This window comes from Engystomops pustulosus, chromosome 10 (assembly GCF_040894005.1).
Source record: "Engystomops pustulosus chromosome 10, aEngPut4.maternal, whole genome shotgun sequence".
Lineage (NCBI taxonomy): Eukaryota > Metazoa > Chordata > Amphibia > Anura > Leptodactylidae > Engystomops > Engystomops pustulosus.
In genome coordinates, this window is record NC_092420.1 from 39,949,509 (window position 1) to 39,966,872 (window position 17,364).

The window sequence follows — 17,364 nt, forward strand, 5'->3', positions numbered from 1 at the left end:
CCCATTCCCATCTTACCTTGCTGGTTATTTTGAGCCTTGTCTTCCCTGTGTTTCTAGTTCAGTTTTACCTGTTTCCGTTTGTCTGCCTGTATCTGTACCTGATCTGTATATACCCGCTTGATCTGGATCTGACCTGTGATTATCTTCCTGAAGACCTGTCTATATCTGTTGTTTTGTCCCTGTCTCAGTCCTGTGTTTGTATTCTTTGAACCAGTGTGAACACTGGTCTATACCTGTATTTCCGTTACCTGTCCGCTCCACCATCCAGCAGCTCCCAGACGAAGTAGGTTTCCCCTGTCATGTTGTAGGGTCGCTCAGGGACCGTCAGTTGGGTTCCTGATAGTGGGTTTGCCCTTATCAGGGCGGTTTATCTGCTTTAGGCAGGGCCTTAGCCCGCAGGGACGTTGCAGGGTGAGTTCGCCACCACTTACCAAGTCTGGCAGCTAGCGCCAAGCCTGGTTGTGGTTGCACGTTTGCTGGACAGGTGCTGACTATGAGTAACATTCCTGGAATATCATGATGCATTTTATAATATTTATTTATATAGTGCCATTAAATCTCATAGCTTTTAACAAATCCTAAACGACAAATACAAATAAAATACTACATTACAAACAGTCATATAGGAGTGAGGGCCCTGTTTACAAGAGCTTACAGTCTATGAGGTTGAAGGGGGTGACACAAGAGCATACAGTCTATGAGGATGAGGGGGGGGGGACACAAGAGCTTACGTGGATGTGGATGAAGAGCTTATGTGGATGAAGAGCTTATGTGGATGAAGGGGGTGACAAAACAGCTTACAGTCTATGAGGATGAGGGGATAACACAAGAGCTTACAGTCTATGATGATCAGAGGATGAAACATGAGCTTACAGTCTATGAGTTTTCATTGTAGATTTCCTTTTACAGTAGCATAAAAGTTAATACAGCACCACTGACACATTTATGTTAAAGCTTTATTTACAGTAGGCTTCCATCTCTCTGTTCAACTACTTATACCCTTAGTAATCTGAAATATTAACCTATACAGTAAATATTGGACAAGTTCTTGTTTATGTTTATATTTATTTATATATATATATATTTATATTATGTTTATATTTAAACAACCCTGTATTTATATAGGGTGCCTGGTAGTTGAGAAATATGGTTTCCTTCTTATAAAAACAGCACCATATTTCACCTTGGTTTTTACAGGTATTGCAGCTCAATACCAAAAAAGAGATTGGTTGGCACAGCCCAAATTAATTATAACCAGCCTTGTGCAAGAAAATTAATTTACACACAGAGCTAAAGCAATGCACAATAAACCGAGAGTAATGTCAATCAAGATATATATACAAATAACTTTATTGAAATTCCAGGACAAACAAAACAAACCCCACACACATCTAAAAACATCTAAAAGACTAATGTACAAGAAAATACATGAGCGGAGACCCAGGTGGAGGTCACCCGCATCACACCTCTCTCCCGACACTATGTAGTGTCTGAAAACCACCCTCCATATGTCATACAAAAAGGTCTATAGTTAAATACACATATAGCATGAACCTATGCACAGCCTGCAGGATCATAAACCAAAAAAATGCAAAATTTTTATCAATTCCCAAATGCAGGGTACTGTCTCCTATTCAATGACCAACTACAACAAAGTGCAAGTGCTTCAAAATAGGATATATAAAGAAGAAAGTGATGCAGTGCTAGTATAGGGCCATATACCGAAAGGAGTAAAAGTTACTGCAAAATCTCACTGGAGTCGTGGAGGTAAAGGTGCAAGAAGTGCTTCTACAAGGCTGACATACAGGCGGAGGTGAGGCAGGATATGAGGTGAAGCCTCCCCACACGTATCGTCGTCACATGGACGACTTCCTCAGGGGTAAGTAGCCTAATGAATGATCCACTCACCTTAAATAGGTGTGATGCGGGTGACCCCCCACCTGGGTCGGAGCTCATGTATTTTCTTGTACATTAGTCTTTTAGATATTTTTAGATGTGTGTGGGGTTTGTTTTGTTTGTCCTGGAACTTCAATAAAGTTATTTGTATATATATATATATATATATATATATATCTTGATTGACATTACTCTTGGCTGTTTATTGTGCATTGCTTTAGCTCTGTGTGTAAGGTATTGCAGCTCAGACATATAGAAATGAATGGAGCTTGGTTGCAATGCCAGGTACCAACTATGGTCAGATTTGGCACTGTTTTTTTTTGGAAGAAAGTAGGCATGTCTTTTAGCCCCCGAACAACCCCTTTAACATTTATCCACCATATGTCATGTTTGCATTGCTAAATAATAGAATAGCTCACTTTGCAATACTGTGGTGGCCAAGGCAGTTGTATTTGTAAGATGCCCTATAATTGACACGTCCATATAGCAGTAGGTGGGGCCCCAGAATTAATTTCATGGATGGGTCCTAGGCCCCCCAGTCCGACCCTGTCTGTGACTACTGGCAGTGGCGCAACTACCATCGTGGCAGCCGTAACGGCTGCTATGGGGCCCGTGGGGTTACAGGGCCCGGGGATGCCTGGTCCCTGTGTCCCTGCAGTGCTTTTCCACGGCCCCATGGTAAGTGGTCCCAGGCCCCTCCCTCTGTGTCCACTCCTACACCTGGCCCACCCACCTCTCTCCTGGTTCAGCCACTATGCATCTACTGTGTATATAGGTATATACTGTGTACATATGCATCTAAAGTGTATATGTGTATATACTGTGTATAAATGCATCTACAGTGTATATATGTTTATACTGTATATATACACATATACTGTCTAAATATATATATATATATATATATATATATATATATATATAGGCATATACTGTATTTATAATTTATATAAGCATATATATGTGCACATTTAAAAGGGACCTGTGACCAGGGATCACATCTTCACTAAAGACAGGTTGCAGAACCCCATCACACCTGCAGTGTAAAAATGCCTTTCTGCCTTTTATAAGCATTTGCATTACAACATAATTGTGTGTTAGACCATTAACAAAAAATACAAAGAAAAGTGTGTATAGGCCAAAGACATAAACAAAACATTTTATTTATATAAAAAACATGTAAAAAGTACACAAGTACATGTTACCAAGACCACTGTCTCAAACCCTGATAAGTCCATACATCACATTGCATCAACAGAAAAAAGTGCAAAATTTATTGCCAAATGCCCCATTAATCTAAACAAATATCCAAAGAGGTGCTTTAAAAGGTACTAATCCAATCCAAGTGGTAAAAGGTATATGACACCAATGGAAATAACGGCACAACCTCAAGGAATATCACATGGTTATTCAGTTTTTGTATGTCCCTGGTTGTTAGCGAGGCAAAATAAGGTTACAAATGTGTAGGAATACCCCACGCATTCCGTCGCAAAATGCGACTTCCTCAGGGAGGCATTTTTGCACTGCAGGTGTCATGGGCACTTACAAACTGTCTTTAGTGAAAATGTAGTCCCTGGTGACCCTGGTGAAAATGTGGTCCCTTAAAAAAAATAAAATAATATATATATATACACACTCACCGGCCATTTTATTAGGTACACCATGCTAGTAACGGGTTGGACCCCCTTTTGCCTTCAGAACTGCCTCAATTCTTCGTGGCATAGATTCAACAAGGTGCTGGAAGCATTCCTCAGAGATTTTGGTCCATATTGACATGATGGCATCACACAGTTGCCGCAGATTTGTCGGCTGCCCATCCATGATGCGAATCTCCCGTTCCACCACATCCCAAAGATGCTCTATTGGATTGAGATCTGGTGACTGTGGAGGCCATTTGAGTATAGTGAACTCATTGTCATGTTCAAGAAACCAGTCTGAGATGATTCCAGCTTTATGACATGGCGCATTATCCTGCTGAAAGTAGCCATCAGATGTTGGGTACATTGTGGTCATAAAGGGATGGACATGGTCAGAACAATACTCAGGTAGGCTGTGGCGTTGCAACGATGCTCAATTGGTACCAAGGGGCCAAAAGAGTGCCAAGAAATTATTCCCCACACCATGACACCACCACCACCAGCCTGAACCGTTGATACAAGGCAGGATGGATCCATGCTTTCATGTTGTTGACGCCAAATTCTGACCCTACCATCCGAATGACGCAGCAGAAATCAAGACTCATCAGACCAGGCAACGTTTTTCCAATCTTCTACTGTCCAATTTCGATGAGCTTGTGCAAATTGTAGCCTCAGTTTCAAGTGTTAATGAGCAGTTGGACAGGTGTACCTAATAAAGTGGCCGGTGAGTGTATGTACATATATATTAATGTTGTGTATATGGTATGTATGTATATGCTATATATACTGAAAGCCAGAATATTTCTAGTTGCCCATCACAACCACAGATCACACACAAGTCAGAATATTTCTAGTTGCCCATCACAGCTTCCCTTTAAAATATTCATGAGCACTGGTAAAATGAAAGCTGAGCTGTGATTGGTTGCCATGGCCAACTAGAAATATTCTGACTTTCAGACAGCTTGATAAATCTGCCCCAATGTGTATTCAGTATATGTGATGTGTATATACTTTATGAATTTGTATATACTCATTGTATTAGTGAATAAATGTACATGACTTCATAAATCTGTGTGTATAAATATATACTTATATGTATATGGGTGCGAGTATACGAGTGTAGAACTTTATGTGTGTGTATATAAGTATATAAAGGTGTGTATATATCAGTGTATAAATTGTAGAAACATGTTTGTATAAGGGTACATTCACAAGAACGTATGGGGGGACGTATATCTGGCCGCAAATTTGCTCATAGAAGTGCTATTGCACCTGGGCTTGGTACGGTGAGCACAACAAGTACTCACTGTTTCGAGCCATGGCCGCAAAAGAGATAGAGCGTGCTCTATCTTTGTCCATAAGAATGGCCATGCTGCTCTATTCTCTATTGAGAGGGGAGGGGTGAGACGAGATCACTTCTCCTCCTCTCCAGCACGCCAGACGTGTGCCTGCCAGGCTATAGCCGGACGGGCACACGTTTATGTGAATGCAGCCTACATATGTATATATTTTTTTGGAGGGGAAGGGGGGCCCCATGCAGAAATCTGCCATGGGGCCCAGCCTCTCCCCCAGTTATGCCCCTGACTACTGGCTACTCTGGGAGGCATCTCTGAGACTGCTGGCTACTCTGCGGGGCAACTTTGTGACTACTCGCTATTCTGGGGGGCATCTCTGTCAATGCTGGTTACTCTGGGGGGCATGTCTGTGACTGCTGACTACTCTGGGGGGCAGCACAGAGAGATCGGGGAATAGGACAGAGACATAGGGAAGGGCAGAGAGATCGGGGAGACTTCAGTGGAAGAAGAGGAGCAGATCCTGGGACATTGCATCCAGGAGATCAGCACCAAAGACAGAGACACCGGGGAGACTCCAGACCCTGCAACCAGGTAAATCCGCTGTGTGTGAATGGGGGTCTCACAGGAGAAGATCCCGAGGTCTCAGACAATTGCTGAAAGCTCAGAGAGAAAGTTGCAGATAAGAGATGACAGGATAAGTTATAAGAGGCGTTCACCAGGAGAGGGGGGAAGGGCATAGAGGGTGAGGTATGGAAACATCTGCAATGTGTTCTTCACACACACATATAGTGTTCTTCACATGCTATTTTGTTCGCACCGTTCCGCACGTCTTTTTCAATTAAATAACACATTTTATTCCCGAACCATGGTCCCTTTGAAAAATGCTGGAGTCTCCCATTGACTTCAATGGGGCTCGTTATTCGAGACGAGCATTTTAGTGCTCGCTCATCTCTACAAATAGCCCCAACGATCAAAAAGAAACAAAAAAACACATTTGACACCTGGCTAAGCCTGAAGGGCTTCTACAGATGTGGTGATTGTGTTTGCTGTAGAAAGACTTCATTTAAAAAAAAAACCCTACAAATTAAATCATCTAATAATGACTACAAACACAAAATAAATGAATTACTTACATGCAACAGCACTGAAGTAATTTATATTATAACTTGCACGTGTAATAAACAGTACATTGGGAGGACAATTAGACCATTGAAAGAAAGAATTTCCGAACACATAAGGAATATTAAAAAAAGGCCTAGAAACACATTCTTTATCTAGACACTTTAAAACAACTCACAATATGGACTCTTCACAATTAAAATGTGCAATCCAATCTATCACAAAAGATTGGCGAGGTGGCGATTATATTGCAAAAATGTCCAAAACCAAATCAAGATTTATCTTTGAATTCGACACTCTGTTGCCCATGGGTTTAAATGCAGAATTAGAGATTTTTGGCTTTTTGTAGTTGGATGGAGGGTATCGAGACACTAACCCTGGTAGTCAGGCTGTATACCAGCACCCGGGTCCGTTTTTGAGAAACCCCACCCACCCAACTACAATATACTATACCTGTAAAAATATAGTGAAAAATGGAAAACAAAAGATAAAAATACATCTATGGAAATAGACAATTTTATACATTTATATAATGTTAATATTATAATATAAATTTTTATATTTATAATATTTATATTGATAATATTATTATTACTGTTTTAGATTGTAAGAAATATGTAAAATATATTACAATCAAGACAATTTGTGAAATGTTTTTTCTTTATTTAGACATCAGTACAATCTAAATGTGCAATTTCTGTAAAAAAAAAAAGAAAATGCAGAAATAGACACAATGTAGTATGTATAACTTACACATATGTATTGAAGAGACTTTACCTTACATGACAGCACAACAAGGTTGTTAAGGAGATACGGAGGACAGACACCTTGGAACACGACCCAATCCTGAGGAAGTTAATAACGCTAAAACTGTGATAGATCTACAAACTGTGTGTGCTAGACTACCTAATGTCTAATAAAACAGTAATTTTGCACAGACTAATTTTACAATAACTAAAGCTGTTCAATTTGAATTTTTAATGTCCCAGGCACAGGGCCCTATGACCTGACGACATCAGCCTCCTGGATAACAACCCCATAGTTTTTTGCTCACAAAGACTGGATACACATCCTATTTTGTTATACAATGGGGCACATTAACTTACCCGGTCCTGTTGCGATCCCCAATTCGGACGGTCCGACGATGATGAAGTCCGGCGTGATGCCCGAGATCCTGCATGTTTCGTTTCCCCGCTGAGGTCCGCCGGAGTTCACCTTCTTCTTCCTGGTGTATATGAGTGCATGTCTTGTGACACAATGGGGGTCATTTACTAAGGGCCCGATTCGCGTTTCCCGACGTGTTACCCGACTATTTCCGCCGTTATTTCCTGTATTGCCCCGGGAGTTTGGCGCACGCGATCAGATTGTGGCTCATCGGCGCTGGCGTGCACGCGACGGAAATCGGGGGGGGGGGGCGTGGCTGAACGAAAACCCGACGGATTCTGAAAAACCGTCGCATTTAGAAAAAAAAAGTGATGCGGGACTTGCACTTACCTTCACCAGGTATAGGCCGATGAACTTCCGGGCATTCCAGCGGGCCTCGGGGAACTTCAGCGCAGCAGCGCCACCTGGTGGACGTCGGAGGAACTATCTTAGTGAATCCCGGCCGGACCCGAATCCACCACAGAGAACGCGCCGCTGGATCGTGAACGGACCGGGTAAGTAAATCTGCCCCATTATGAGATGTTAAATCCCGTGCGTTGTCTGAATCCGTCGGAATCCCGTTGCATTTAAAAAAAAAAAAGCGTTGCGGGACTTGCACTTACCTTCACCAGGTATAGGCCGATGAACTTCAGGGCATTCCAGGGGGCCTCGGGGAACTTCAGCGCAGCAGCGCCACCTGGTGGACGTCGGAGGAACTACCTTAGTGAATCCTGGCCGGACCCGAATCCACCGCAGAGAACGCGCCGCTGGATCGGCCCCATTATGAGATGTTAAATTCCGTGCGTTGTCCGAATCCATCGGATTGTTTGACGGCCCGCCCCTCCCCCCGATTTGTGTCACGTGAAAGCCGGCGGCGATGCGCCAAAATCCAATCACGTGCGCCAAAAACCCCAGTTAAATGCAGCGCAAAACGAAAATATTCGGGAAACCTGACGGAAATGTGTTCCGTGGACCCTTAGTAAATGTGCCCCAATGTTTACACATCGACTGCATATAGTTTGAATGTTACTTCATATGAAATTTGTCATGAACCCGATTCACCGGAGTCCACACATGGGGATACCTACTCTATTGAGTCCCAGAATTTAGCCCTTAAGCTCCGCCCACTTCCACAAAATGGCGTCCGAACACTAAATTTACTCCACGCAATCTCAGCCCCCAGCCAATCCACTGCCACCACCCACGAGTTACTTACGCACAGAAGGCCGTAGGTACCTCAACCACACAGACAATGCACCCTGATGATTACACAGCACATGCACTCACTACTTATACGATAAATTCACACAGAACATGCAACCGCTTACTACATGGACTGTGCTAAAAATGACCTCTGGTAAAGTAATTCCCTTCAGAGACTCAGATTCTTTAAGGCTATAAGCTGAGGCACTTAACACTTTAATTTACGTAAAAAATGCAGTAAACTCAAAGAATAAAATTGTCAGATAAAATGAAAAAGATTAAAAACAATACACATACGATACTTACAAACAGTTAGAGAAGAAGAAAACAACAAATTATTGCCAGTGAAATAGGAAGAAATACTTTAGCCCGAGGACAGGGCATAGACAGCGATCCAGTCTTGTAGTGTTATAGAGTCCTCAGAACTGAACAACACCATGTGGCTGTTTCACTAATTTAAACCCAGGGGATTTTTGACCCCCACCCCTGGCTGTGATGTCACTGTGAGGGAGAGTTTTTCTATCCCCCTCCCATCAGTGAAGTACTATTTGGGTCTGGGTTTTTATCAAAACCCCATAACTTTTGATTGGAAGATGGCACAATTGTGCCATGGCTTCCAACCAAATGGGTACATTTTTCACATCAACCACATACCAAACTCGGGGTGTCTTAGCCTAATATCAGGGGTGTTCTGCTATTGGCTGCCTTACCCTGGAGCTAACATTCTGATTCTCGCTCCAGGAGTATGTCTAGACCAGTGATTTTCAACCTTTTTTGAGCCGCGGCACACTTTTTATACTTAGAAAATCCTGGGGCACACCAACAACCAAAATAGCACAAAATGACACTAAAACAGTCATATTATACATATAGTTAATAATATAGATTCTAAATTTATTTTACTCACTCAGTGTGAAACCTGGGCCTGTTTAGGCCTGGCAGGAATGGTGGAAAGACACACACGAAGCTCTTCCTCAACAGTTCTCAGTTTCTCCCTGTTTTTATTATATGGTGCTGATTATTATGTGGCTCATATACTGCAAAATAAAGGGGTACAATGAGAAGTACTATGGCCATGAGGCCAGAGTACAAGTGCCAACTCAAATACTCAGCATATGAGCTGGTACTTGTAGTACTCCAGCCTCATGACTATAGTATTTCTCATTTTATATTTCTCATTGTTATATGCAGTATACTGGTGGAGTACTAAAAATACCAGCTCATATGCTGAGTATTCTGCCAACAGTTCATATACTCAGGCAAAAGCTCATATAGTCAGCATTATGGGCGGGCAAATGCGAGAGTCTCTCCGCTCTCAGGATGATGCGCCGGCCTCGGTGACGTCCTTTTGTTGCGCGAGGGTCAAAGCTTGCGAATGTGTTATTGTACACGTCTCCTACATTGTAAGAAGCCATGACTGCGCATCGCTGCGCATTGCCGGGAAACAAAACACAGGGGGCACCATAGTTTGGGGAACTTTCCCCGTGGCACACCCGACCATGTGTCACGGCACACTAGAGTGCCACGGCACACTGGTTGAAAATCACTGGTCTAGACCCCATAACTGTCCTGTGTAACTGGGGACCCATAATTATGAATTATGCCCCAGTTATGGAGAGCTATGATATTCCCATTGTCTAGGTTTTGGAGGGAAAACCAAAGTCTGCTGGCTTTTTCACCCCCCTCCCTTCCTGAACCACTCTGGCCTATGGTGTTAATTTTGTCACCTGGGGAAGTGCAAGTTTCCCTGATCAAGCAGACTCCCTGGAGTGCGGAGACTCACTGCCCAGTGCCCCTTCCTGGCTGGCTGTAAAACTAGTCAAATGGAGTCTAATGACTCAGAACATTATTAATTTCCAATAGTCGCCCGGCTAGCGACCAAAAAGAGCCCCTTTTAGATCCACCAGGGCTATAGTGAATGGTTGATTAAGACATAACCTTTATTAAATCCATTATTTAAGAACAAGACGTGTGTATTAAAACCACAGATATACTGCATCCACACTATTTTATCATCCGGGAGATAGGGCTTCTATCCTTTCTGCTATGCGGTGATATACTCTCAGTGGGTTTGATCAGTTCCCACCTATTGGCAGAGAATAATTGGAAGGTTGCAGCTAGGATATAGAAGTCACTACATCTCCCTTTTCTATATTTCCCTAGAGTACTGATTGATTCCTAAACCCTAATACTTTGTTTCAGTTGTGGATAGCTATCTATTGCTGATTAAAAATAAGACAACAGGTCAGCTTCGCCCACCTGACATGTATCGCCTAACAGGCGTCATCAGGGGTTATATATAAACTATCCCTCTGTTGTCATCACCCTGCGCCACCAAGTGGATTGGATATCCACCAATAAGACTCCGTTTAGTATCACCTAAAGGCATAGGGGCTTCTAAGGTTAAAAGGTATAGGTGGATGTAGAACACCAAATCATACCTTGGGCCAGATGTTGTCAATGTTCGGGAGGTCGCGTGCTAATGACGTAGTGTGACCTTGTCGCATACTGCATGACCGGCCCAACGGAGTAAGCCGCGCATGCGCGGTATAACCATATAGTCCTCGATGATACGAGAGGGGTAGCGCATGCGTAGTTGATGTCATACATTCCTAGTTGAAAACTAAGTGATGGCGCATGCGTAGTAGAGCTCCTATGATTCTTTCCGTTAGGTACTTGGACAGAGAACGACGCTTAGAAGTAAGTGACGTTATACAATATGAATCAATATATAATCAAGAGCAAAGATAAATAGCACTTAATTGATAATGAAATATATATTAAAGTACATTATATTAGGAAAGTGGTATACCGCGTATTCTTGAAGCCCTCTATAATGCCAAAATGGTGATAATCATATACGGATGGATTATTTAAGATCGATGACACTATATATATCATATTGGCATCAATAATGCTATTGTGGTGTCAAACAGGGGGTTCTAAAAAGATATATGCTAATACATATGTGAGAGAGGTACTTACTCACATATGAAGCTTTTAGGGGTAGTATTAAATGTACAACAATAGTTGTCTGTTCTTGAATTAGGATTAGTAGAAAGTTCTCATATATGGTGCACCATATGGATAATGGCTGATATCTCCTGAGAATAGCATGTAATAAATGTTTTTTATGTATAAATATACAGTTATTATTTGTTAAATATTACAGATTTACAATATTTTAATTTGGGTGTGAAAATGTACTCAAGAGTTGATCAAGCACAACATGGTCAATGAGATACAAATGTGATAGGATTAAAATACAAATGGAGAGTAAGTGTATAATAATCATGAGTGAAAGATCAGGACCATAAATGGGCAGCATTGGTGTTGTATGTACATTCTTGACACATACCTAAAACCCTATGGAAGGAAGCAACCTTCCCCCAACCACATGCTATCATATGGCATTAGTTATCCTTTACCATATAATGGTCTCTGTGTTAGCTGGTCATAAAGGAATTCCTATGGATGTTACCATATATGGTTATTAACAAGGCCAATGGATGAGTTTGGCTCATAATGCAACTCTATAGGACTCTAGTCTTTAAAAGTGACTCGGTCCAAGGGGGAGGGGACATTTAGCATTTTACACACACCAAGCTAGCTCACGCATGCTGACATATGGAGGAGAGTTAAGGACACAAGATGGAGATGAAGAATGGAGGAAGAAAGACCAACACAGGATGGTGAAACCTTCACCTGAACATAATTTCATGGACTGACTGACTGTAACACATGACTAATAATTTGCACAAATATTCTGTATTCTGCAACATGGACGACGACAATAAACGTAACTTTTTATAATAATTATCCTGAGTCCTTCTATTTTTGGAAGAACATATTAAAGGACACAGGAAAGATTTAATATTCAATACAAGATTTCTAACATTATTAACAACAAATTTGCAGGATCAGATTTACAAGAAAGGTGAGAACGAGAAACCCTTGTTTAGACCCTTTGGACTGAGGCTTTCAAGTCTATGGATCCATTTGGCCTCTTCTTTCAGCAGTTTTTTGTCCAGATCCCCTTTACGTGGACCTAACTTCACTTGTTGCAGGCCCCAGAATTTTATACATTCTGGGTTTCCGTCATGTATTAGTCTGACGTGGCGGGAAATGGAGGTATCTTCCCTATTCCGTATGGTGCTCAAATGCTTGGAGATCCTCCTCCGGAATTCTTGAATGGTCTTCCCAATATAAAGTTTAGGACATGGGCAACTGGCAACATAGACTATACCAGAACTACGGCAGTTGAAAAACTGTCGGATGGTATAATTCTTATTGTCCACCGGATTCGTGAACTCCTAGGTAAAAACGAGCAGAAGGAGCAATTCCCACACGGAAGTGATCCGATGGTGGCTTCAGTGAGCCAGTTCATTGGTAGTTTCAGTCCCTGGTCCAGGTAACTATGTACCAGATGGTCTCATAGGTTAGGACCTCTACGATATGTAAGTCTCGGGTAAGGACTTAGAACCTTCTTAAGGTCCGAGTCAGCTCTCAAAAGAGCTGTATATGTGTATATGCGTCAAACTGTCCTATGCATCTGATTTGAGGGGGGCCCTGTGCCCCTACTTTCGGCCTTAGTAGCTCCTCTTGATGTAGATTTCTAGCACGATTGTATGCTTTCTTCAGAACTTGTTTCTTATTCCTAAATCTATGATACAGGTCTCTGCATTCGTTCTGGAAGGTTGATCACTTAGTTTTCAACTAGGAATGTATGACATCACGCTACCCCTCTTGGATCATCGAGGACTATATGGTTATACCGCGCATGCGCAGCTTACTCCGTCGGGCCGGTCACGGAGTATGCGACGAGGTCACACTACATCATTAGCACGCAATCTCCCGAACATTGCATCCGGCGCAAGGTATGATTTGGTGTTCTACATCCACCTATACCATTTAACCTTAGAAGCCCCTATGCCTTTAGGTGATACTAAATGGAGTCTTATTGGTGGATATCCAATCCACCTGGTGGCATAGGGTGATGACAACAGAGGGATAGTTTATTTATACTCTGAATTTACATGGTCACGCCACAGTCAGCCCCTAACCTCTGATGACGCCTGTTAGGCGGAACATGTCGGGTGGGCGAAGCTGACCTGTTGTCTTATTTTTAATCAGCAATAGATAGCTATCCACAACTGAAACAAAGTATTAGGGTTTAGGAATCAATAATACCTCAGGGAAATATAGCAATTGCTGCTGTATCCAAGTATAGCAAAGGGAGATGTAGTGACTTCTATATCCTAGCTGCAACCTTCCAATTATTTTCTGCCAATAGGTGGGAACTGATCAAACCCACCGAGAGTATATCACAGCATAGCAGAAAGGATAGAAGCCCTATCTCCCGGATAATAAAATAGTGTGGATGCAGTCTATCTGTGGTTTTAATACACACGTCTTGTTCTTATATAATGGATTTAATAAAGGTTATGTCTTAATCAACCATTCACTATAGCCCTGGTGGATCTAAAAGGGGCTCTTTTTGGTCGCTAGCCGGGCGACTATTGGAAATTAATAATTTGTGTGCATACCCCATTCACCCGTTGCTTGACACTAAAAGGGTCAACAACTTTACCCCCTTGAGGGGTTGAATTGTGTAATGACTCAGAACAGGACAGAATGAAACACCACAAAAGAAGGAAAAGTAAATAAAATAAAACAAACTGTAGAGGTGTAATATTATTATCACAAAATTTTTAATACATTTTTTATATTTTAATTTTTATATACATGTGTGAATTTGCCTACAAAGCAAAAAAAAAAACATCAAATTACTCAACATTTGAGGAACAAATAAGATTAAATCTACTTCTACTAAAGACTATTAACAACAATATTTTCCCTGGGATATATTCTACTGAATTTTTATAGTTTTTAGTCTATTTTATTATTGTCTTTATTATACAAAGTTGTATGTTTATTAAATTTATGCGTTTAAGGGAGTCTGATACAGATTCTATATAGTGCCCACATCTCTGTATACATCTGGTTGTTTAGAATTTTCCTTTGTTGGTGTAAAAGTCTTTTTTGTGGTAGCACATAGAACTGTAGAGATAAGGGCTGATAAGTTCCGCTATCTTTTTACCATTAACCGTATTTGTCAGCGAAAAAATAAAAAGGTTATGCATTTGAAAAGACAGTGATGCTTAACTTAACAACATTTCTCCAAATTACTTTTTATTTAGTAAAATTGGGAAAAATTAGGTATTTATAATCATAGCGACCCATAGAATCAAAAGAATATACTATTTTTATGGTGAACAGCCAAAAAAACAAAAAAAAAATCTTCCCATAAATATTCTCCACCAACAAAAGATTTATAAAATCTCATCAATTACCTATAGATGCCCCAAAATTATGAACCAGAAAAGTGCATCTCATGTGGCAAAAAAATTAAGCCTCTATAGGTCCACATTAAAAAAAAAAAAAGAAAAAAATGGATGGCGCTCCTTCCATTCTATGCCTGGACATGTGCCCATTCAGCAGTTTACCACCACATATGGGGTATCGGTACACATGGGAGGAATTGGGTTTCAAACTTTGTGGGAGCCCGTATAATTATAGGTTTTGGAGATTTTCCAAAATATGTGAAAAATGGCACCCAAATTCTAAGCCTCGTAACATTATAGTAAAATACATGGAATCTTAAAAAAACATTCCAACATAAAGTATACATTTGGGAAGTGTAAGTTATCAATCAATTTAAGTGATATGGCCTGAAAAGTAGATAATTCAAAGATAACTTTGTAAATAAAGAATTTTGCCCAAATTGCCATTTATTAATAACAGAACACAAATTATATCTTCCAAATTTGAAAAATAATTTGAAGTACAATATGTCATGAGAAAACAATCTCAAAATCCCCTGGTTATGGAAAATTGTTCCAAAGCTATAACCACTTATAGTGGAACAGGGCAGATTTGAGTCCTAAAGGGGTTAATATACATAACGTACAGTACACTCAAAACATTAATTTGTCATATTTAAAGAGAAAAAAAAGTTACAAAACAATATACATTCAAGACATACAAACATTTATGGTTATAAAGGAAACAAAATACCCTAACTATCAGATAGAGAGAGGCATCTTGGCTGAGGAACACAGCATGGAGAGATCTGACCAGCCTTCCTAGACTGACAAAGGCTTTTTTACAGTTTCACTTATTTAAACCCAGTGGGTTTAACCCCACCCCCTGGCTGTGATGTGGGATGTCTTCATTTATTCCTCCCTCTTCATTCTGTGTCTGGGTTTTTATTAAAATCCCATAACTTTTGTTTGAAAGATAGCACAACCTTTCCATAGCTTCCAATCCATCAGGGTACCTCAGTACCTCTCACCTCATACCAAACATGGGGTGTCCCAGGCCTAACATTAGGGATGTTCTGCAATTGGAATTGATGTGCAGGCCATGAGGATATCTCGATCCTATAACTCTCCCCTGTAAATGAATTATGAATTATGTCCTAGTTATGGGACAGCTATGATATCTCTATTGTCTGTCCTGGGTTTTGGAGGGAAAATTCGTAGAGTTTGTCCAGCTGGAGTTACTTGTTAGATTACAGTGCAGATGTCCCGTCTTCAGGCTCGGAAACCACACTTTTCCAGCACTAGTTCCGCTTGATAAAAAAATTAGCATTAAAAAATACACATATATTAAAAAAATTGTAAAATTATATAGCGTTTCATCTATAACGAAATTGCATTATTTATTAGGATAATTCATATTCCCAATCCCATATTTTATTTTTCTTTCTTTCTATTATTTATACCAGAAGCTGTCTCACTAGTAAACAGGAGGATAGGACTCCAATAATGAACTTACTTACTTTATGTTAAGGCTGTTGGGGATATCATATGTTAAAATTCGGAAAGGAGAATTCTAAAGTGTTGTAAGTGAGGAAAAGATAATCATTACTACAGGAAACATTTAACTTCAAAATCTGCTAGACCTAATGGGACAAGTGTTTTTAGTTGGAAAATCCAAAAGGATTCCTGGCTTATCTTTTTCCTAGGTCTTCTCCTCTCCAGTGTGGGGACACCGGTTCAAGACTGAAGAAGGAGGTACCTCTAGGGTTTTTTTTGTGGTATTTTGCCTAATGTACAGATAAGGAATGATCTAAATCTCCTTTTTTAATGTTCCTAAAATGTTCGGGTTTTTAATCTTCTTATAGTCCTCCCGACATATTTTAAACCAAGGGCAAATAATCATATATACAACTCAACTTGTATCACAAGTGGCAAAGTGTTTTATACTAAACGTCTGTTGGTTATCAGACGATGTGAAACTGTAGATACTTCCCGTGCATGATTTACCTGCTCTCCTACATGCCTTATAATGTGAGCATCTGTAGAAGCCTTTATGTACAGTCTTAGTGATGTGAGATTTTGCATTAATGCTACTATGTACAATGTGGTCTCTCAGATTTGGTCATGTTTTAAAATGTGCATATTTTTTGTACCGTAAACTCACCTCGAGCGGTGAGACTAACAAGCAACTCCAGTCGGACGAACGCAACGCTACACCGAGGAAATGAATACGCAATAGGAATTTTGCCTCTACTCGGGTAAATGAACTTGGAGTTTAAAAGGTACTGTTCCTACTGACTGTCCAACATCCAATGGTAATTTGGGAGACGTTGAAGCAATAAAACCTTTTATTCTTGTATTTTTCGGACTTGACGGGATATTAGACTTTTATCCCATGATTCTCTTGCTGCGTCATAGTGTTTTTGCGGCCAATCTGTTTTTCAAAAGTTTTGGTATTTATTCTTTGATCTACTTCTTCTCAAGAGATGAGCTAGTAGAGATGTGAATGCCTTTGGTCACAGAGAGACCTCCTGGGGTGGCAAGGCTACCACATTCCTTCCTGGCTGGTTGTAAAAAGGAATTAACATTTGTTCTGCCAAATGGAGTCTCATAACTGGAATCTACTTTAGTCAGTAATTTGAAAAAAACTAAATGAAAATAAAATGTAGAGCTGTTGTAATATTATCACAGACGCCCTTTGACAATAATATATATTAACCTTTTAGAAGGTCAACTACAGCATCCCTA